Genomic DNA, 23,087 nt, shown 5'->3' on the forward strand with positions numbered 1-23,087 from the left:
ACCGGGTTAGTGAAAGCACCAGAATAAGTTGAGTCATACTGGCTAGGAGGTGGTGCAGCCATCGGTACCTCTTGTTAGGTTAGAGCATATGATGAACACGTCTCAGCACTTGCTCCAAACCTTGGATTTTGGTGCAATTGGCGTGGCCTCCTCGGATGACGTTGCATACCCATTGCCTTCTCTAGCAGTAGATATGGCTTGTCGTGGTGTCTAAACCACGACTTGTACTCCAGATTAGTCGCCAATCCCCAAGCGACAATTGATTCACGAATAGATAAGAAATCGTACCTATGCTCCCAAATTTTGATATATTGCTCGTGGAATTTAAGCCAATCTTCGTCGGTTCTCCCCCGCAATTCAACCATGTGGAATACTCTGACGTCTTGGGGTGGCGACAGAATAGTGTGCCTAAACCCAAACTGTCACATCATTCGGTCAAATTCTTGCATCTCCACTGGTGTAAATTGTCAATGGCACCTTCCCATGCTAGATATTGGGATTGACCTAGAATTCGAGCGAGATGCATTCTCGAATTCTCAGATCGGAGTATAACGCCCATTCAAACTATAGTAGGAAATAATAAAATTTATTATCTTCTTAGTATTAATTTTGAAATCCTTACATAAATATTACATAATTAAAAATTTTAAAAAACTAACCTCGGCTTCTGATCATTGATCTAACAGTAGTCAGATATCTTCAAGTTCCTTTGGTAGTCCCACATAACTCGGACCTTGGTTCCACCTATTCAAATATTTTTTTTTCAAAAAGTAGCCTAATTAAATAATATTATGATAACTATATTATAAAATTAATTTTACTTTGTCATAAGTGGGAAAGTATAAGGGTAGTTGGCTCGAGGACGTAAAAATGGTAGCTGAAACTGTACCCATAGTTGCAGAAGGAGTACACAACCACCAATTTTAATTTTTTGTGGTTATGTTGCCCGACACATCTCTCGGTAAAATGTTGCCAACACAGCTGATCCCCAACTGAATCAGCTCGATTCTTTCAAGTCAATGAGTTGTAGTAGGCACCTTAAATGTACAAGAGTTTGAGATTTATCGGGCATTAGAACACCTCCGATTAACCTCAAGATGTACGCTTGGGAGTGTTGTTCTTTTACAAAAGGACTCGAACTTCCGTGGAGATTTTGAAAATTGTCTTGCATCCATTTCATCCCTGTCCAACCACCGAAAAGCTTTTCCGACACCTTGCCTAGCAGTTGCTCACAAATACCACTCCAATCGCCAATGACCACTAATGTAGTAACGATTGGCCCATCCACCGGTAAATTGAGTTGTAATTGAACGTCCTAGAGTGTAATTGTACACTCACCGAATGGGAGATAGAATGTGTGTGTCTCGGGTCTCCATCTTTCTACCAACATGTTGATAAGAGTGGGGTCCAATTTATACTCCCCAAGCATACGGGACAAGTGCAAGAATCTCATAACTTCCAAATAGGGTTCAATCATACGCGTTGACCTCGTAGATAGATTGTGTATACATGTCTCCAAAATTCGATCTTCGGTCTAATTATAAAAACCCAAGAAAATTAATATTTTTAACAACTTAATAATGAACTTAAATAAATTTATAAAAATTAGAAATATTTTCTTACCATTTGCAGTTGAATCGTGGAAATGTGGTTGTTATCGAAATGAATAAGAATATTTGTCATTCTAAAATTCAATTAAAATGAATGAAAATAAAAAATAGAATTAAATCAAGACGAACTTGAGAGAATTTTAATTAAAATTTTTAAAACTAAAATGTTGAGAGAAATAAGAGAATTGAGAGAAATGAATTTAAATGAAAAATTAGGAAAAGATTTGGGTTTATATAGGAAAAAAACTAGTTTTTTATGGCTATTGGCAATTGGACCATTAGGGAATTCAATTTTTGGTGGAGTTATCGTTGGGGAAACACGGGTCCAGCTGGACACGTTTTCCTTTCTCTCTAAAAAATCGGCTTAACCACTCAATTATTTTAAAAATTTGGTAATTTTGCCTAATTTAGTTGTTAAGATATGTAAGATCATTTTCTCCGTGTTTTTAATAAAGTATATATATTTGGTTCATATTAGAGCAAGCTATCTTATTTTCAATTTCCTTTCCTAAAATAAAAAGGCATTTTTGTGTACTCTTAAGTGGTAACTTGTTTTTGATTAAAAAAAATGTGGTAACTTGTCTTTTTTTTTTCTTAAATGGTAACTTGTCTGAAGGTAATTTCTTTTATCACTTTTTTTTGGAGGTTAATTTCTACTATTAGTTATGTATTTTGTAAAAGTTGTGGATTTAGTTCATATCCTTTAATTTGATCTATTATAGTTTTTTTACTTTTTGAATTTTAAAATTTTAATATTGACCCAAAAAATAGTTGTTTTTTCTATTTGGTTAAATTCAATTACTAGTCTTGTACTATACATATTGTTGTAGATTTAGTTAAGATTCTCCAATTAGATCATTCTAAGTCCGTATACTTTTCAAATTTTGAAATTTCAGTCTTGACAGAAACGACAGTCGTTAATCTATTAATTGGGTTCTTAGTGAGTAATGTGGAAATAACAAGCTGAGATGACATTACATGTATGATAATGTGTTTGTTGCATTAGATTTTGGAAATAGCAAAACTTAATTTAATGAATTTAACATTTATTGTTTGGTGAGGACTAGAATTTTGCACTTCGAAAAGTACAAAGATTAAAAATGACCAAATTAAAGTATAGGGACTAAATCCATAACTTTTGTAAAGTACGTGGAATAATGACAGAATTTAATCTTTAATTTTTTTAAAAAATAGACACAAACATATTTAAAAAAAAGGGATACAAGTATACTCATGCAAATTCGGGTGTTGTTTGATAAATTGAGAAATTAAGTACTGAAAAATTAAATACTAAATTTTTAGTATTGACTTATAAGTACATAATTTATATTAAAAATTATTTGGTAATCTAGTAAAATTTAAGTATCGAATTAGTTATGCTGTTGATAAAAGTAAATATTGATTTTGAAAATTATTTCTTAAAAATTTTAATCTTATTAGTATAAAATTTTATAAAATATTAAATAAAAATTAAATATGGTAATTTATATAAAATTAAATAAAAATTTTATAAGATGTATTGAAAGCGTCACCGAAAGCGTGCCCTAGGGAGAGCGTTTTCCCTTTCCCATTTTCAACCCACCTGAAAAGTTTCAAAAACCCTGAGAATCTCAGTCCTCATTTTCAGATATCTCTGGAATCCAAGGATATTTTCAGACATCTCAATGTACATTTGTTGTTTTTATTTTAAAAAAGCTTCTAAGAACACGCGTTTTTTATTTTTAAAACTGTTGTATCGATGTCAAGTTATGTTCAATATCCAGGGTAGTATTTGCTATAAAGCGAGTGGCCATTCTACTAGAGACGTTCGAACCTGAAATTTCGAGGAGATTGTCGGTACAAGGAGATTTGCTTAAGGATAAAGTTGTTTACGTGAAATAATTGAATTTCACAAATCGACCCAAAACATGTTATTATATCAAGTAAGTTTCCTTATTGTTGTTAATGGATAATCAGTACTCTAGTTTTCTACATAATGTTTTGGTTTTAAACATGTGAGTTATTTGGTTGAAAATGAGTGGACAAGTTAATGCTGTTGTTTATTACAATGGTGAAATTCGTAGCATTGATATCAGGGTCATTTTTCATCAACATACACAATGCAACTGACTTTCAACCCGAACATTTAAGTGTCAGAGCTTTGGGCAAGAATTAGGTGAAAACTGGGCAATCCGAGTCATAAAATTTCTTTCTTGAAGTATAGATATTTAGCGCTATAGGACCCCATGAAATGTGAAATATTTAATGTTAAAGGTCCAATGGCAATCAAGGCGATGGTCCAGACGCATAATGCTACTGGATCACCTATAATTGAGTTATACGTTGAGTTTGTAGATGTTGATGAAGGTGATCGTAGGTCAACAACTATTCCAGTTCATGCTGGAACGAAGCAGGAAGTTAAAAGTCCAACCACAAAATTGTACGGTGGGTTCACAGCTTTGTTAGAAAGCTTCCATTATGAAATCCGAGAATCATCGATGGGAAGATAGTCCTTGGTTTTAGCCTAAGATTTAAACTTTGGCACTTTGGAGCTAATCAATTTCCTTTCCTAAAATAAAAAGGCATTTTTGTGTACTCTTAAGTGGTAACTTGTTTTTGATAAAAAAAAGTGGTAAGTTGTCTTACTTTTTTTTTTCTGAAATGGTAACTTGTGTGAAGGTAATATCTTTTATCAAAAGGAAATCGTGAAATTTAACGAATTGACAGTAAAACTTACTTAATAACCTTTTGATCTATGCAATTAACCTGAACTAGTCCCGTGTTTACTTATGACAATATTCAAAATATTAAAGAATCGAAAAAGAAAAAGAAAAGGAAGGAGAAGAACGATAAAAAGGAAAAAAAGAAACAGAGGAAGATGACAAGTTTTTAAATTCTAATAACTTCCAACCCGATTTCTAGCACTGAGCAAAAATGTTTCTTGTCACATTCCTTGGGATTCGAACACACGACCAAATAGAATACAAATGCTTAACCATTGAACCAGCAAGCTCATTCTTAACATAGGTTTACATTGAATTAACTTAATTATGCAATTCTAGGGTTGGGGTCGCTTAAAAATAAAATAGCAAAATCTAAAGATGTGACTCAAACTCCCGACCTCAAACATGTAAGTAGAGCACAAAACCACAAATAAAGAGATTTAATCACGACAAAATCCAACATTAAAACATTCAAATTTTTGGGCTGTTACAATTATCAAAATTAACTCCAACATTAATATACACAGTTCCATGTCCCCCCTCTACTATTTGTACAAATACTTTAGTTCTGGCACTATAAGCTTAGTGACATTATCATCCAAGACTATATCCTTATTTTGTTGTAGTAGGATTTGATAAATAAGAGAAGGAAAAGGTAGCATATGCCTAGTGTTATTGGTCTCTACATGTTTCACAATATCATTGAAAATTATTAGACCAAGATCAACAAGAAAAAATGAAGCCACCTTCTACAACAAAGCTTCCATTCTCTTATTGACAACCAAACTTTTCTTGTTTGGAAACCAATTTCAAGTATCTATGGCCCGCGGCGCAATATAGATCAGCTCTAGTTTTGATTTTTTTTAAGTCTTGTCCTTTCGACCAACTAGATTGAACATTGTTTGTGAGTTGAGAAGCCAAGTGATCATAATCCACAACAATGACATAATCATATTCATCAAAGTGATAGTGACGCAATAACTTATCACCCTAAAATTGAAGGTGAATAAGTGTCCTTGGACCTAAGTTTGTATATAGTGCTCACTTATCTAATATGTATTTTTACAGATTGGAATAGAGCTCTACCACCAAGTTGGCATATGATACAAAGAGCATAAGATCATTTTATTACAAAAAATGGTAGCATCATTCTCTATAAACCTATCTTCTTGGATGTTTATTTTGTTGATGAAACCTTTCTCTTCCATAATCTTTATCCTTCTTGCACATGTTGAAGTTTGGAATCGAGACTTCCTTTGTTAAGGAATAGGCTTAGCAGCCTCAACAACTTTCTTTAGAATCTTTTGGACACCTGTAACTTTCAACTTCTTGTTTCTTTCTCTTTTCTTTCTTTTTTTTCTAAAGAAGAGATACTAGGTCTTTTAAAATAGTGTTTTGTAACTTGAGGTACTAAATTATCCAATGACTCATTGCCTTCATCATCATAATCATTAATATAATCTATGGTTGGTGGTTTTCTCTTTTTTTTTCTGCTCTTTTCTTCTTTGAAACCTGAGGAATAAAAGGTTCCTTGCCTTTTCTAGCTTTCTTTAGTTTGGTATAATCAACCTCGTCATCATTACCAACAATTAACTCACTTTGTTTTTATGTTGCAACAACTTCCTCAACAATTTTTGAGTTTCTGATTCAACTTCAAATGATTTTTTTCTAAATGATAGCTTCAATAAGTTTATCAATGTTATTATCTTGGTTAGTATGGGGAGGTTATGCCAACAAACAATTTATTTCTTCTATAGCCTTATATGTCTTTTCATTTAATGTAACTTTAAGTCCTTCTTCAACATTCTCAATAGCCACAACATTCCTAAAAGTAGAATAAAAAGAAAGATATAGAATATAATAAAAAATAGGTTCTTTTGGAATAGAAAGATTACCTTCTTATGCACTGTCCGGCCTAGTTGTAATTAGAGATACATCTGATTGTTCTTCTTGAAATGGTTGCTCCTAATTCTCGATTTGAGAAACTTTTGAGGTTGAGCCTTCACTAGTAATCCTTGGGGTGTCTCTATAGAGGTTGAGGTGAAAGAGATAACCTTTGAGTACTTTTAGATGAACAAGGACTAGGGGTTTTGGTAAGCTTGATACGAGCCATGGATGAGATTTCTTGCAAACTATATAAAGGCTTTTTTCGAGACAAAGGTTTCTTGAATTTTAAAGCTTGATGATAATAATTAGATAGAAATCAATTTATATAGGGGAAAAAGTTGATTAGAAAGAGTTCAATACTTATAAAATCTCAATAAACACCCAAAATTTTATTTGGAATTTTCCCTCCAAAAGAAAGGAAAGAAAATTTTGGCGCAAAAATAACCATCTAAAAATAAAAATAGGAAACCAAAATTTTAATAAAATATAAAACAACACTAAAGTTTTCAGTTTTGTTACCATGCCTTAAGTTCCAAGGTAGACTTGACACACTCTAACTTTATTTCTTTATTTCGCTACTTTAAGACTCCTTATAAAAAAATTAGCCAATTGGTTTTCAATGGACACATGCTTCAATTCAATCATGAAATCCTCAACTAATTCGTTAATGAAATGATGCCTAATGTCAATGTGCTTGGTCCTTCAGTGAAGCTCATGATTCTTCAAGATGTTGGTTGTATGTACTGGGGTTATTATAATAAACATTAGCAACTGGCAGTTAGATTGAAGATTGATTGGCATTTGGCACAAACTCTAACACAAGAACAAAAATCAAGTATGTTTTCAATTAGGTAGAGTAAATTGTCAATGATAGTGTGATAGTTACCAAGGTTAGTTGCAACTCCTGTTATATCTAAGCTTAGCTTGTTTGAAATTTCCTTTAGAATTTTGATTGCCCTTGAATCTTCCCACCTAAATTTATTTACTAGGATTCATGCATGTTTCCAATGTGATAAGAATATTCGATCATTAAACTACTTGATTAGAAACTCGAGAAATAGGATAACTCTCCCACCATGTTCATTTTGAACTCAAATCGCATCATCTTCACAAATGTTTTTCTGGCTTGTTGAGAAGTTGAGCAAAATATAATATCATTTGTATATAGTTGAGCTACTATTATTATATATTTTTCTTCTTAATAAATAATGTGCTCATTATATTGCCTCTTATGCAACCTCCTTTATTGTGCCTTAGGTCTTACTTGAAACCATATAGTGCCTTAAAAAGCTTGTACACATGGTTAGGATATTTTGGGGCTTCAAATCCTTTAGGGTAGTCCATGAACACCTTTCATTAATGAAATCATTCAAAACTAAACTCTTCACATCCATTTAAAAGAGCCTGGTCAAGATAAATTGAAATTGCTAATAGGAGTTTGATTGCTTCTAATCTTGCTACACGTGTGAGTGTCTTATCAAATCAATGCCTGTTGCTACACGTATGATTGTCTCATCAAATCAAATCAATGCGCTAGTGCGAGATTTTTTACAGATGATTGTTGAGGTCTAACATTTTTGTGGATACTCAGATACATGTGACATATGTTTAGCTCAAACGAATAACCTGATGTTGTTTTAAAGGTTTAACCTGGACGAGTAACTTGACACAAATATATTTAGCTCAGACATGTAATTGGTGTAATAGAGATACTTGTGTATATGAGTCCATTTACTAGAGTACATCAGGCGATGCAATTTATATGAAATGAAAGATTGAAATGAGATATAAGGATCTTGATGTTCATACATAGAAATGTTAAATTGAACTTGAATATTGTATTCGAGTAATGTCATGAACATATATGTGATTACATTATCCCTTGATTGAATGAGATTGAAATTTTATTGTAGAAAATGACATGAATTGGTATGATAAATGATTGAGACATTATATGGTTTGATTACATGTTAAAGCTCACCTTGTTGTTGTTGTGATTTGCCATATCTAAACAATCTATGTCAAGCTAAGTCTTATTATGTTTAATTGGAAGCTAAGGTAAGCTTTTGTTTAATGCCTATGATATTAAGCATTCCATATGCTAACCCTATTTGTTTTTCCTTTTCTTTGTAGATCGTCACATTGCGGAACACATCAAGCCGAATCTTTCTGAAGCTCACATTATCCTATTACTGAATCGGTAGTTATTTAGTTATTTCGAGTCCAGGAGTATGGCAAGTACATATAAGGTGTCTTGATGTTATTTTAATGTATATAAGTGTTTTGGTAACTTGTGATGACATGGTGTTTTGGTTCATATATGAATATGAGCATATATGCATTTCATGCTTAATGATGCGATGATTTATAACTAAGTGAACGGTATATAGAATGGTATTGAATTTGGTTAGTGCATGAATAGGTAGTTGATGTTTATTTGTGATGGTATATGTTGTTTTCGTGTTTTAAATGTGATTTAGCATATACTTGATTTGATCTATTTTAAGGTCTATAACCTTGAAGTGTGCAATGTGCATAAATGCATAAAATTAAAAAGGGAATGGTATGTTTCAAGTTGTTATGGTATAAATAAGTGTTGACAGTAAAATGGTTAAAGGGTGAATCATAATGTCATTTAAATTGTTTGAATTTAGTTGATGATTATGTTTTGAATGCTTAGTTTAAAGGTTGGATTGAATATTGAGCTTGTTTGGCATGTTTTTGACATGTTTTGAATCAAGTTAAGTCAATGCTTGGTGAATATATTGTATGGTTTGGTGGGAAAGTAAGAAATAGATACCAAATGGTTCATTTTTACTAAAAAACAAAGTCCACGTTGTGACCTTGGATTTTTGATTCCACAACATTGACATTATAGTGAGTGACATTGTGCTGAGTTAAGGCTTGTCATTGCGATGTGACTTACTGTGATGGCCTCCTTATGATGATAACTAGGTGAAGTCATGACTTCAATCCATAGATTTTAAAAACTTTTCAATTTGGTCATATTTCGTACTTGGGTTGATAAAAGAGCTTTCGTAAGCTCGATTAAGGCTCAGAATTGTTTGTTTAACTTGGAACGAATGTGGTTGACAATGAATAGCATGTGTAAATGACTATTTTACTGTGAATTTGATGGTAGTTGCTTGAGCAACAAATGTAGCATTTTGCAGTTCGGACCTAACGGTTGGGTCAGACGAGGGGTGTTACTGTTGGATTTGGTGCCCTAACTGTAGTATTTTCAGACATGGGGTGGTTGACAATTTCAGACATGCTTTTAGATGTCATTCAGGAATATTTTATAAAAGAGCAGAAACATAACATATCACATGCAGAATCATAGTCCTACCACCTATCCGCTACACACCATCTCCGACCATTCCTACACACCATATATGGTATTATATACCCATCCATCCATCCATCCAGTCTAGCTGCTTGATCATAAGGTGATAATTTGTAACTAACAGAAATATATGTGGTTGAGCCACCAAATACAACAGATAGATTAAACTACCTACACTTCCCCCACAAACATAAATCTCACCCCAATGCACATGTAGAAATAATAGATATTAAAAATGTATATGACATATATTTTTATTATAACAGATACAGATCATGCTAAACAGATAACAGATTGTACACAACTTATACAGATTATGCTTAACACTTATTAATCATGCGTACATAAATCGAATTTACCACTGACAAAACATTAGAACCCATGCTTTGAAGCTTAATTTATACCGCATGAACCCTACAGAAGGCCTACATTCGACTCATATGATGAATACGAACCTAGGGAAAATTTTTAGAATTTGGGCCCACATGGCCTTATAGCCTACACGATCATATGGCATCAACGGTTCTAGATTTTGACTTTCATTGTTCGCTATTTTCTTAAGTTTTCGTTACACACCTGATCTGATTTTGATGTTAATGCAACCAAGAGACTTTAAGTACCTAAATTCAGTAACCACATGACTAATTTTAGCAACATCAAATAGAAACTAAATTGAAAATTCCAAACATATACGCTCACATCTGACTTCCAATAATTATTAGAACACTTATGGAATAGTAACCGACAATAGCCCAATGTTTAAGTGGCTGGAGAAGCACCAATTATCTCTCGATCCTCTCCTGACAACGCATAAAAGAAATAATTAAAACCAACACTAAAACCCGATTCCACAACAGAAATCCTCATATGCTCAAAAATCGACTCTACGAGTAATCACAATATTAATGATGATACAATTGCGACAACCACAATCACCGAATATGAATCCAGTAGAAAGGAGCAAAGAAGTAAAAACGTAGATAAGGATTAAGATAAAATAAAATACCCAAGAAAATGAATGTAATGGCAACTCGAATTAAGAAATACAAATAAAAAACAATAGTAAAGAGAAAGAATGGGAAAAAGAAAAGGAAAGAAACAGGATGCAATAACAGGGAATGAAAATGGTGGCGTGAAGTGTGGTTGAGAGAAAAAGAAACGTGGGGAGAAAGAGTTTAAATTTTATTTACTTGAAAAAGGGAGCAAATTTTATTTGAAAAAGGGATTAAATTTTTTGCAACATAAATAACCACTTACATGTTATTTACTTGAAAAGGGGAGCAAATCTTATCCCACAACTAAGTCGATATTTATTAAAGAGTTTAAATTAAATCTAAACTCATCCATAAATTTGATAAAAAGAATAAAGTATTTTCACGTGCTCACAAAAGTGTTCGAACCCAAGACCAAAGAGTGCACATAAGCTTAACCACTAAACCAAAATAACTCACTTGTCAAAAAACCAACAAATCAAAAACTTAAATTTTTGGGGCATTACAGGATCGTAATATAGAAAGACAACTTATATCAGTAGACGAACCTATATGTGTCCCAAGTCTAATTAAAAATGAGCAAACCGGTTGAAAGACTAATATATTGTTTATCAAGTCCAAATTGGAGAGATGCTTTGTCTTGAGCATCAGAGCGGATGACTCCCAAAAGATATAGACATTGATGTAACCGACTGGACTGGCAGTACATCGGACTGGACCTAAAAATAATAGATCTTGAATCCTTTTATGGATTTATTCACTCGTGACATACCTAAATCCTAATTGGATAACGGACTATGTATGCATGACTTGTACACTTTGATGTAACTAAAAGACTAATTTCAAATAGATAAGGAATCGAAAGCTAGTGCGTTGAGTGTATAAGTTCTGCAGTATGTAGCATCATTCACAACAGTGGAATTAATAGCCTGAGACATGGGTGAATGATATCATCTCATTGGCATTACATGGTTGATGAAAACTAAATGTGACCACGAGTCGTTCGTCTTTGTGATGGATGACTTGATTATTATTTGATAGTGATTGACTTTTCATGAAGGAAGATGTAATGGTTAGCATGAGATAAAATAGGATCATATTGGGAGAACGGATATTATCCCAAATAGATTAAGGATATCCTATGAGGGTAACACACTTATGACAAGATCATTAGACAAGTACTGATCGAGTCGCTTTCGTAATGGTATGTTGTTGGGGATAGCTCAATCACAATACTATAGTGGAATGATTTGTGACTAAATGAGTTTATAATCAATAGGCAGAAAGCTGAACCTTAATTATAAATCATTTTTAGCCTTAATTGCATATGTCCAATCAGTCCTCTACTAGCTAGTTGAAATAAAAAATGAATTGCATGTTGAATCAAATGATCAAAAATGAATAAAAATGGAGAAATATGAAACATTTGGAAATGATTAAGGTTTTCTCCAAAATGAAAATGGATAAATGAAATCATTTGAAAATGAATGTGGTTTTCCTCCAAAATGAAAATGAAAAATGAAAAAGACCTAAAACATGAATTTATGTTTTTCGAATTAAATGAAGTTCGAAAATGAAATACATCATTTGGTCATAGTGAACCGTTGAATGCGGAAAAATTAAATATATTTTCTCGTAGATTCTTTTACTGTAAAGTCGTCATGATTTTAACAGAATTGGAATTGGATTGAGAAAATTATTTAATTGAAAATATATTGAAGTTTATTTTTGGGAAATAGAAAAAATATTGAGTTGGATCAAATTATAAAGTATTGAGTCAAAAACCCGAGAAGTGCTTACAATTGGACCCAATATGGAAAAGACCCAAAAGTCCTTTGTGTAAGTGGGGTGGATGGCAAACCCTAGTAAAATTAGCTAGGGATGTTGCCACCTACATCCTAATTGAACTAGAATTTCATTTTTCTAGTTGAAATAAACTTCTCTAATTCAACAAGGGTTCTACCTTCTCTCCCTATAAATAGATGTTGCACTGGTAGGTCTATTAACACAACTTTCAGATATTGTTATTCTACCTGAAAATAGAGAGACTTTTATTCTCTAAGAATTAATTATATTTTTTAGAATAATGATTTTATTGGTTTCTAGTTGAGAAGAGAATTTTTGTTTTCACCCAAAAAAAAAAGAACAAAAAATTGTTTCTATTTTTTGTGTTTGATCCGAATCATTCGAGACCACACTCGAAGTAATTCGTGGTACAAGAATATCAGAGAAGATCGTTTGGTTGAAAGTCCTGAACGAAAAGGATCCGTCTATCCAAAAACAAAGGTATGATTTCGATCTAAGGTTTATTTCTATAAATATCACAAATTGGGTCGGTTTTCAAAATTTTTATTTTCCACTGTGCAAGAAAACCATTTTCGAACCAGATTTTTTCCAATAGTTTCAGTATGTTTTATCTTTAAGTATGTAAAATGTACCGCCAAAAAGTCAATTACTAACATTCTAGTAATTAAATCATTTGTCCTAGATAAATGAATAGTGGCTATGTTAGTTTCCCATCAACCATGCAATGTTTATGAGAGGATATCATTCGCCCTTTATTGGGCTATGAATTCTATTATTATAAATGAAGCTATGTCATGCAGAAGTCATGTACCAAAGTACCGATTTTTGTCTCTATTAACAATTAAACTTAGGCTTTTAATATATCAAAGTATACGAGTCACACATGCATAATTAGTCACTTACTTAGGATTGAGGTGAGTTGAACTATGACATCACAAGTGAATAAATCCATAAATGGATCTAGGATAAATTCAACTTAGGGCCTGTCCAATGTATTGTTAGTCCAGACAATCATATCTATGTCTTTATCTTTTAGGAGTCATCCACTCTAATATCCAATACAAGGTATCTTCCCAATTGGACTTAACAGATGTCATAATAGTTTCTTATACAACTTAATGCAACTTAATATAAGTTTTCATCTCACATTATGAACCAATCACATAATGCAACTTAATATTAGTCAAACTTAAGGTAATCAATGAAACAATATTTTCTTATACATTTTTCTTTGCATACAAAAACCATTAAGGAAAAATAAAAACGATAATAATGTAAATGATGGAATTTTATTAAACCAATTTGTTCAAAAAAATTACAAGCATATATGACGAAATAACTACACCAAGGGCATTAGATCCCAACAGTTTTCACATCACTCATCAATTGTAAGAGACTCCAACCAATCAGTACAGACCGTCATGCTCTCTTATACGTAGACTTAATAAACACCTTTATCCTTGCCTTCCAATAGGCATAATTGGAGCCATATAGCGTAGGAGGTCTTAAGATTGATTTTTTTGTCCATCTTGTTAGCAATTCAATGACATAATTTTCACTTAGTTCATCAAGTCTCTAGCTTTGATACCATTTGAAAGTTCACTGATTTTGTGTATCAATTGCACGTTTAGTTTGCAGTTGGCTTTAACAACTATAAGAGTAAATTATAAATGGTCATAAGGGTTGGTTACATGATTCAAAAGAACTTCTTACATCTCCCGGTCCTTTCCCAGAAAGTATCCACTATCGATATGCAGTACAAGATAGGATTTAAGTTTAACTCATTCCTCAAATTGGAATCTCACTCCTATACATCTATTAGATCACTCTTCACACTAAAATTTTTTCCTTGAAAGCTTAGTTAAATAAAGAACAATTTGTTTACATTAAATTTGTAGTAAAATAAGTTCATCACAGTGACCAAAACTAAGTGCTCCCAATCTCTCATTTGTAATAAAATAAACAAGCCTACTTTACATAAGCTTTAGAGCCTTGTAACTTCTCAAATCAGTGTGAACACGTATCTCCTCGAATTTTGCTTTGAGTAGGTCCCTAATAAGGAAGCAAATATCATGAGATTTTTTGGGTGTATTCTTCTTTTGGAAATTCAATTTCTTTACTTAAGGACACTCCATCACGTTAGAAGTCTTCAATAGAGAGCTTGTTTGGCTTAAACTCAATAATGTCTAGTTTTATAAAATTATTATTAAAAATTCTCAAATATGTATGAAAAAATTCAAGATTTTTCAATTAAAAAGATACCAACAAATATGATAAGTTACATAGTTACTCAATTGTAAAATGAGTTGCAAATAATGTTACATATGTGACAAATAATTGGTGCTAATAAAATTTAGTGTTTATAATGATTTACTCTTATTGAAATTATTTATGTAATTGGAGCTTTAAAAAAATAAAATATTTATAAAAAAATATTTTAAAATTTATAAAATATGAATTATTAAAATAATAAAAAATATCTTAAAAATTATTATAATATAATAAAATATACAAACACGACATGAAAGCTTGAATTTTCATATTTTAAAAGTTTTAGCAATGTTAGATTAATTATCTTTTGGTGCGGAATTCTACGAAATTTAATGCAAAAGAGAAGAAAAGAACAAAGCAATCGCTTTCGGTAATAGTGTATTTTTTTGTACCAAACAGCTAGTTTTTTCACACTATTATTCGTTACTTTATGGAATTATATACTTCCGTTCAACATTTTGATAATAGCATGTTTCACGACTTAGAAATTGATCTGCATTCAATTCTTTTTACATAATTATGTAGGGTCGAAATTCAATGACAAGTCAAATTAAGTAATTTGATAAAATTAGCTAAAGAAGAAAACTGGATGGAGAAATAACTATATGTATTATTAAGTAATTTGATAAAATTAAGTAATTCAATTCTTTTTTGTACCTAACTCTTTAATTTTGTTGGTATTATGAGTTATTTGGACACTAATTTGATTAGAAAATTATTAAATAATTGTCATTTGAGTATTAGCTCGATTGGCATGTGTATTATTGCCAATACAAAAGGACGTGGGTTTGAATGCGTTGAAGCACATTATCCTCCTATTTATGGGTCAGAGAGGGGCTATGGAGACGTGGGTAGTTCTAGAAATCATGTAGAAAAAGAGTAAATATAATCAAAAACCATAATGAGATTGTTAAAAAAAAATCTTAAATTCTTATAAATTTATCCGTAGCTATTAAGTTTTCTTCAAAACTTATTAAGTACATATTTTTTATATTATTTCTTTTACCATGGATGTATGATAAAATTAGTACTTATGATTGGAAGAAACAATTCAATTAAGAAAAAAATGAAAGATTTTTTTAAAAAAATTAGCAAATATAGTTATAAGGATGATCATATCGTTTTTTTTTATATTTTTAAATAATAAAATTATTTACTTTCTAAAAAACTTATTAGTTTTTTATATAAAAAAACCCACTAATTAAATTAATTATTCAATGGGAATTCAATCTTATATCAGTTGTTGTTGTTGTTATAAGAATCTAGAGGTCAAGAGCTTGAACATGCTTAAACAACACTAATATCTTTCAATTTACAATATGTTTGGATTAATAATAATAAAATTAAAATTTTTTTTTGTATAATAGTGATTTGAATTTAGCTTGAAAAAAATAAACATCTAACTAATAAATCACAACTTGGGATTCAGTTTTTTTTTATACAAGAAAAAGTTAAATTAGTAAACCAAAACAAAAAAAAGAAAAGAAAAGGAAATGATTATGTATTATCTTGTTTGAATAGATAAAATTAGTAAACAAAAAAGAAATTAGCCCATGTACTATTCGTAAATTTAAAATTTAATATTTATACTTTTATTTTTACAAATTTAGTATTTTTATTTTTCAAATTTCAAAATTCAGTTCAAGAAAAAGTTAAAATTAGTAAACCAAAACAATGAAAAGGAAATGATTACATATCATCTTGTTTGAATAGATAAAAATAGTAAACAAAAGGAAATTAGCCCCTGTACTCTTCGTAAATTTGGAATTTAGTAATAGTACTTATATTTTTAGGAATTTAGTCCTACTTTGTAAATTTTAAAATTCAGGTTTAACTATTAATACTATTAAAATTATTTTGTTAAAGACATATTCATTACACCATCATTGTTTAGTTACGTGGCTACCAAGTGAGTTTTTTCTTTATTTCAAAATTTGACGTAAACAAAATTAACAAAAAAACAAATAATAGTGTTAACAACTGGATCTGAATTTCAGAATTTGAAAAGTAAAGTGACTAAATTCCTTGAAATAACAGTATAATGAATAAATTCTAAATTGTAAAGAATAAGGGACTTATGACATATTTGAACATTTTAAATTTTTGTTTACTTTCCTTGGTTCTCCCTCAATGGGGTAAAATAAAAATTAAATGTTGAGGAAAAGCAAGGGATACTCAACTTCCCTAATTTTCTCTGGTTAAAGTATCAGAGAGGTTCTTGTCTTACAAGGACTGGATTAAATTAGTCGCTCTATTATTAAATGGATCAATTTAGTTCCTATAATATTAAAATGAATCAAATAAATCTAGATTGAAACAAAATAAACGTTTAGAGTATTAAAAAATGTCTTGAAAATAATTTTTTAATTGTAGTTCAATTACAAACAAAATATTTTAGTTACATAACCATAAAAACTTTAAAAATATTAACTCTATTAAATAGTAAATGATATTTTTCAACCGTAAATGTTAACTTTATTTCAATTTAACATTATTTAGTTCTTTTTAATAATACAAAGACTAAATTGATCCATTTAATAGTAAATAGACTAATTTGATCAAGTTCCTAGAATAACTACATTCACCAACTTTCCCCTACCTAAATTTAAAAATCTACCCAAACAAATGAAAGAATCACTTTCCCCTACCTAAATTTAAAAATCTATCCAAACAAATGAAAGAATCTTCATTTCCCTTCTTTTTTACTCTCCTTTCTCTTATCTCTACTACAATCCAAGGCAAACATAAAGTTACAGATTAAAAAATTATAAGGATGTGTTTGATAATATTTTAAATTTTTATTTAATATAAAATTTTTAACAAAAAATGTTGAATAAGATAAATAAGTAGGTAGCTACTTATCACTTAATATAGACAATATTAAGTTTATTTTATTTTATTAAAAACTAAAATAAATTATCATTCTTATTTAAAGAAAATTTATTCAGATTATCATATTTGTCTTTCATCCAAAACTATTTAAAATAATATAAAATATTATATTAATAGGATTAAAATTAAAAATAAATAATCTTTTAAAAATCAATATTTACTTTTATTAAACAATATAATTATATTCAGTACTTATATTTATTAATTTACCAAATAATTTTCTAATATAAATTCAACACTTATAAAATTTAGTAATAAAAAATCATAACTTAAGTTTTTAGCATTTAAATTTTTAATTTATCAAACACTCTAAATTAGAAATTTTATAAAAATAACTATTAAATAAATAGTAACTTCTCATCATTTAAAAGAATACACTGTATTACTTTTCGAAATATAAAATTTATATTTGTATATATATATGAATATTATATTTTCTCCAATTGTAAAAAGAAAAATTGTCGAAAATTGAAAAAAAATTATATTAGAATTTTTATTTGATAATTAAACTTAAATATTTTTTAATTTATAAATAGTTATCTACAGCAGACCAAATTAATCCCAAAGTAAAATATCTTGTTTTATCCCTCAATTTAAGTAGGATCTATCATATCTACCTTTTTTTTTGTTGTTGTATTTTGTTGGCTCAGCAATAAATTTATTTTATTAAACTATCGTATCTACCCTTGGCAATTTATTTTATATTTACATAAATTTTGAATATATTAATAATTCTTAATTCATATTATAAAATTTTGATTGATTTTGTGTAATGAATTAAATGGGCTCTAATATCGTTGGAAAATGATAAAAAAAAATTATTTTTTATAAAATAAATGATATTATTGTGATATTATTTTATCTTTTTATATAAAATTAATAAAAACACATATATAATAAAATTTGAACCTAGGATACTATAACAAGCTTCAAATTTATAATTTCAACCAAAATTTTATTTAATTCTTATATAAATTTTTAATAAATATATTTTTATATTATTATTTTGGGACATTCATGCATTAATATCGAATTTTCTATGATTATTTCACACTATGTTATGTTTTAGTTTTGTATTATATATATATATATTATATAACCGAACCATATTTTATATTGTGAATTTTAATTACATCTTCTAACCTACTTAATAATATAAAATAAAAATAGAGTTGAGAAAATAATAAAGAAATTGATTGAACTGTTATTGTCCTGCAAACCATTATTTTACTTAAGTTGAAAATACATGCTACCAATAATGTGAAAATAAAATAAATAAATCAGATGTCCTGCCTTTTTCTTTTAAGCATAATGTCCTGCCTTGTCAAGTATATCACTTAGTTGAGACAAATTAAAATTTTCTTGTATGGAGATTGAGTATTAATTTGATTGGTATATCAATATATGTATTGTTGTCAATATAGGAGGACGTGGGTTCGAGTACGCTAAAGCGCGTTATCCTCTTATTGATGGGTTGAGAGAGACTTTGGATAGTTCTAGGTATTGTGTCAAAAAGAACACGGATATAATCAGAATCTATAATGAAATTATTCAAAAATAAAAGAAATCCCTCTTAGATTCACCACCCACACATCGTAATTGTGCATAGTGAGATTTAAGGTCTTCTGCTTGTTCATGGACAAAGCAACTTGTCCATCTTGATCAATCCAACTCGCTTTGGACCAAGCTTGAGTTTATATTTTTCAAACTAATTTGATTCAACCGCTTTACTATCTATAAAAATATATATATATATATATAAACAATTTCATATTAATTTTTATACTTAAATTTAAATAAAAATAAATTTTTATTATTTTTAAAACAGTCAAATGAAACCTTTAAAAGAGTGTAAGCAAACTAGGCTGGAACTTGAAAACTTTATAAAACCGGAACTCAGCATGACGTATAAACACCGATGGCATAACGAGAAATGTGAAAGCCTCCTTTGCCATCCTCTGCTATACTTTTTTACCTTATCAAAAAGGAATAGGAATGCGATGGCAGATCATTAGTTCCTTTTTAAATATCTTATGCTTCATACACTTTTGGTTAAAGTCCTCAAACTATTACACTATATTCAAACAATCTCTTATATTTATTTTATAATTAAATAAATCTTTAATCTATGTTTTACTAATTAAAATAGTTTCTTAATATTTTTTTTCTTTTCTTTTTACACGTCATAATTTTATTATAAAGATTCAATTTAAGCCTTTTACTAAACCCTCAAATATATGAGATTTAAAACTATTTTCATCAACTAAAAATTTGTGTATGCGATTAAAACACTCAAACCAAATGTACCATTTTAATTTTATTAGTAAACTGTGAGAGCCTTGTCGAACGTACAAGCAATTTCCCAGGTTGAGGTTTCTCAAACTCAGCTCAAGGTCTCATTTATTTTTTTAAGTTTCGTGTTGTGAAGGTGATAATTGATGTAGGATGAATTGGTGGGTGTGGTTGACAAAAGTTTAAGGTTTATTGAAAATGAAATAAAAGATATTGATACCGAGATATTCCACACTCCGAAGACATGATACTAGTTGATAGGTAGTTTGTAAACTCCAACAAATGAGAGCGGCTAACTATGATAGAATAATAAACACGTTGCAGTTAATGTGGAAACTCAATTATTGTCTTTGGATGATGGTTCAATAAAGGACAGAATTAGAGCAATGGACAGGGCTCCCTGATCTTTTGACAAGCACTAATTGTTGTTCTAAGATTATGACGAGAATCTCCACAAAAAGCTTCTATTTGGGTTTGGTTCTATGGGCTATCATTAAAACTTTTAAAGCGAGATATGGTAGAAAATATTAGGAATCATATACAAATTTATCGGCTCGGATTATTGTTTTCAAACAATAGGTTGCAGGAAGTTCCTTCGGTTATATGTTGACATTGATGTAACAAAACTATTGCTACATTACATCCTTTCGGAGGGTAGTCATGATCATTCCATTCGAGGACAAATCAAGTATTAAAGGCTCCATACTTCTTGTTTTTTTTGTGGGCTGCTAGGGTCTTTACAATGTTGAAAGCAAAATTTCGTAAGGGCATAGAGAGCTGGAAGAGAATAAGCAACGGTATGGGGATTGGATAAGAGCCTCTCCTATGAAAAAATGACTTTGGTTTTGCTTAGTTTGTGGGATAAGCAACTATCCTGTATTCAAATATCTTCCCTTGAATTTTTATTAATTTTTGCTCCAATTCTTAATTCTGAATATTTACCTTATTTAATATTTTTATTCAATTATTTACAAGAATGAGTTTGTTGGTTCAGTGGTAAGGTTTCAACTCACCCAAAGTTTCATATTTGAATAATGTGCATGTAAAGCAAAATTATTTTTCTATTCCCTCCCTATTTGTGCCACCCATTCTCTCACTTTCTCTCTTTTCCCATTTTTGTTTCCAATTTATCTGTTTATTCACTACACCAAAACTGGTCTTTAGCGGCATTTTTTAGGCCTTTAGCGGCGCTTTATAACGCCACTAAAGTTATTTGCGACGCTTGTGGAAGCGCCGCAAAAAAGGCTGCTAACGAAAACGTCGCAAACGTTTGTAGCGTTTACAACCAAAAACGCCGCTAAAGGTCATGTTCTTTAGCAGCGTTTATAAAAAAAAGCCGCTAAGGAACATGTTCTTTAGCGGCGTTTTTTTCTATAAGCGCCGCTAAAGAACATGATCTTTAGTGGCGTTTTTTTATTAAGCGCCGCTAAAGAACATGTTCTTTAACGGCGCTTTGTATAAAAACGCCGCTGAAGAACATGATTTTTAGCGGCGCTTTTTTTACAAACACTAAACCAAAACAAGCTTTTAGCGGCGCTTTTTTAGGGCTATAGCGGCGTTTTTTAGCGCCGCAAATACTTTTAGCGGTGCCTAGAGAAGTGCCGCAAATAATGCCGCTAATGACTGCGTCGGTAACTTTAGCGGCGCTTTTTATAATAAACGCCGCTATAGACCAGGGTCTTTAGCGGCGCTTAACCATCAAACGCCGCTATAGACCATGGTCTTTCGCGGCGCTTATTCATAAAACGCTGCTATAGACCATGGTCTTTCGCGGCGCTTATTCATAAAACGCTGCTATATACCATGGTCTTTAGCGGCGCTTATCCATAAAACGCCGCTATAGACCATGGTCTTTAGCGGCGCTTATCCATCAAACGCCGCTATAGACCATGGTCTCTAGCGGCGCTTATCCATCAAACGCCGCTATAGACCATGGTCTCTAGCGGCGCTTATCCATCAAACGCTGCTATAGACCATGGTCTTTAGCGGCGCTAACCCATCAAACGCCGCTATAGCCCATGGCCTTTAGCGGCGCTAACCCATCAAACGCCGCTATAGCCCATGGCCTTTAGCGGTGCTTACCCATAAAACGCCGCTATAGATCTTGGTCTTTAACGGCGCTTACCATACAAACGCCGCTATAGACCATGGTCTTTAGCGGCGCTTAACCAACAAACGCCGCTATAGCTCATGGTTTTTAGCGGCGCTTAACCAACAAACGCCGCTATAGCTCATGGTTTTTAGCGGCGCTTTTAGAAAAACGCCACTAATTTTGGCAGATTTGAAATTTTTTTTGTTTTCAGCCCTCCTGTAAAAACAAATTAGAAGAAACCAAATCTAACCAACCGAAAGTAATAAATCTATATAATATTTAAAATAAATGTCAATAAATAAAATAAAATTCGTATTATTCTTACAAAAATTGTAAAAGTTAAAATGATAATACCAAAGTCAAAATTGAAGTATATTTACACGATAGTCTAAGATGACGGTGGTTGCGACTGCTGAAACATCTTCATCATATTTTGAAGCTGCTGCTGGAGTTCATCAAACTTTTTAAGCTGTTCTACTTCCCTCGCTGCAGCCTCTACTTCCCTCGCTGCAGCCTCTGCTTCTCTCGCTGCCGTATCTGCTTTAAGCTGTTGCTGGACTTGTTCATACTTTCGTTGAACCTCAACTTCTCTCGCTGCTGCCTCTGCTTCTCTTACTGCCGCATCTTCTTTAAGTTGTAGCTGGAGTTCTTTATATCTTTTTTGAACCTCAGCTTCTCTCAATGTTGCCTTCGCTTTAAGTTGTGTAATTTACTCACTTGTTGTCGCTTGCATCTGAGCTATCTAGTCTCTTAACCTCTGAACTTCAGCTTGAGCCTGACTCCCCGAATGCATGTATTGTTGCAAGCTGGATCCAAAATATTGGGATGAGTTAACAAAAGATCCTTGAAATCGAACCCGACCATACCTTTCAGGACCCAAAACTTCAGTGATAATCCGGTTATCAATGTCGTCAATATGAACAGAACTATCACTGGAAGAAATCGCTTCATACTCCGCCTTTTTATCCTTCAGTTTTTCCTAAAAAATAAATCACATAGTTAAGAACGCAATATATATTAAAAAACAAATGCAACATAACTTAATAATATTTGCATTACAAGAAATGAAATAAAACATTAGAAAATAAACAGTATAAATAATTAAAACAAGTCAAATTGTATTAAGCAAACGTACCATAATTTCTGTAGCTTTAGGAGTCATAGAGTTTCCATCTTTCTTCCTATGTGTAATGTCAA

This window comes from Gossypium hirsutum, chromosome D07 (assembly GCF_007990345.1).
Source record: "Gossypium hirsutum isolate 1008001.06 chromosome D07, Gossypium_hirsutum_v2.1, whole genome shotgun sequence".
Classification (NCBI taxonomy): domain Eukaryota; kingdom Viridiplantae; phylum Streptophyta; class Magnoliopsida; order Malvales; family Malvaceae; genus Gossypium; species Gossypium hirsutum.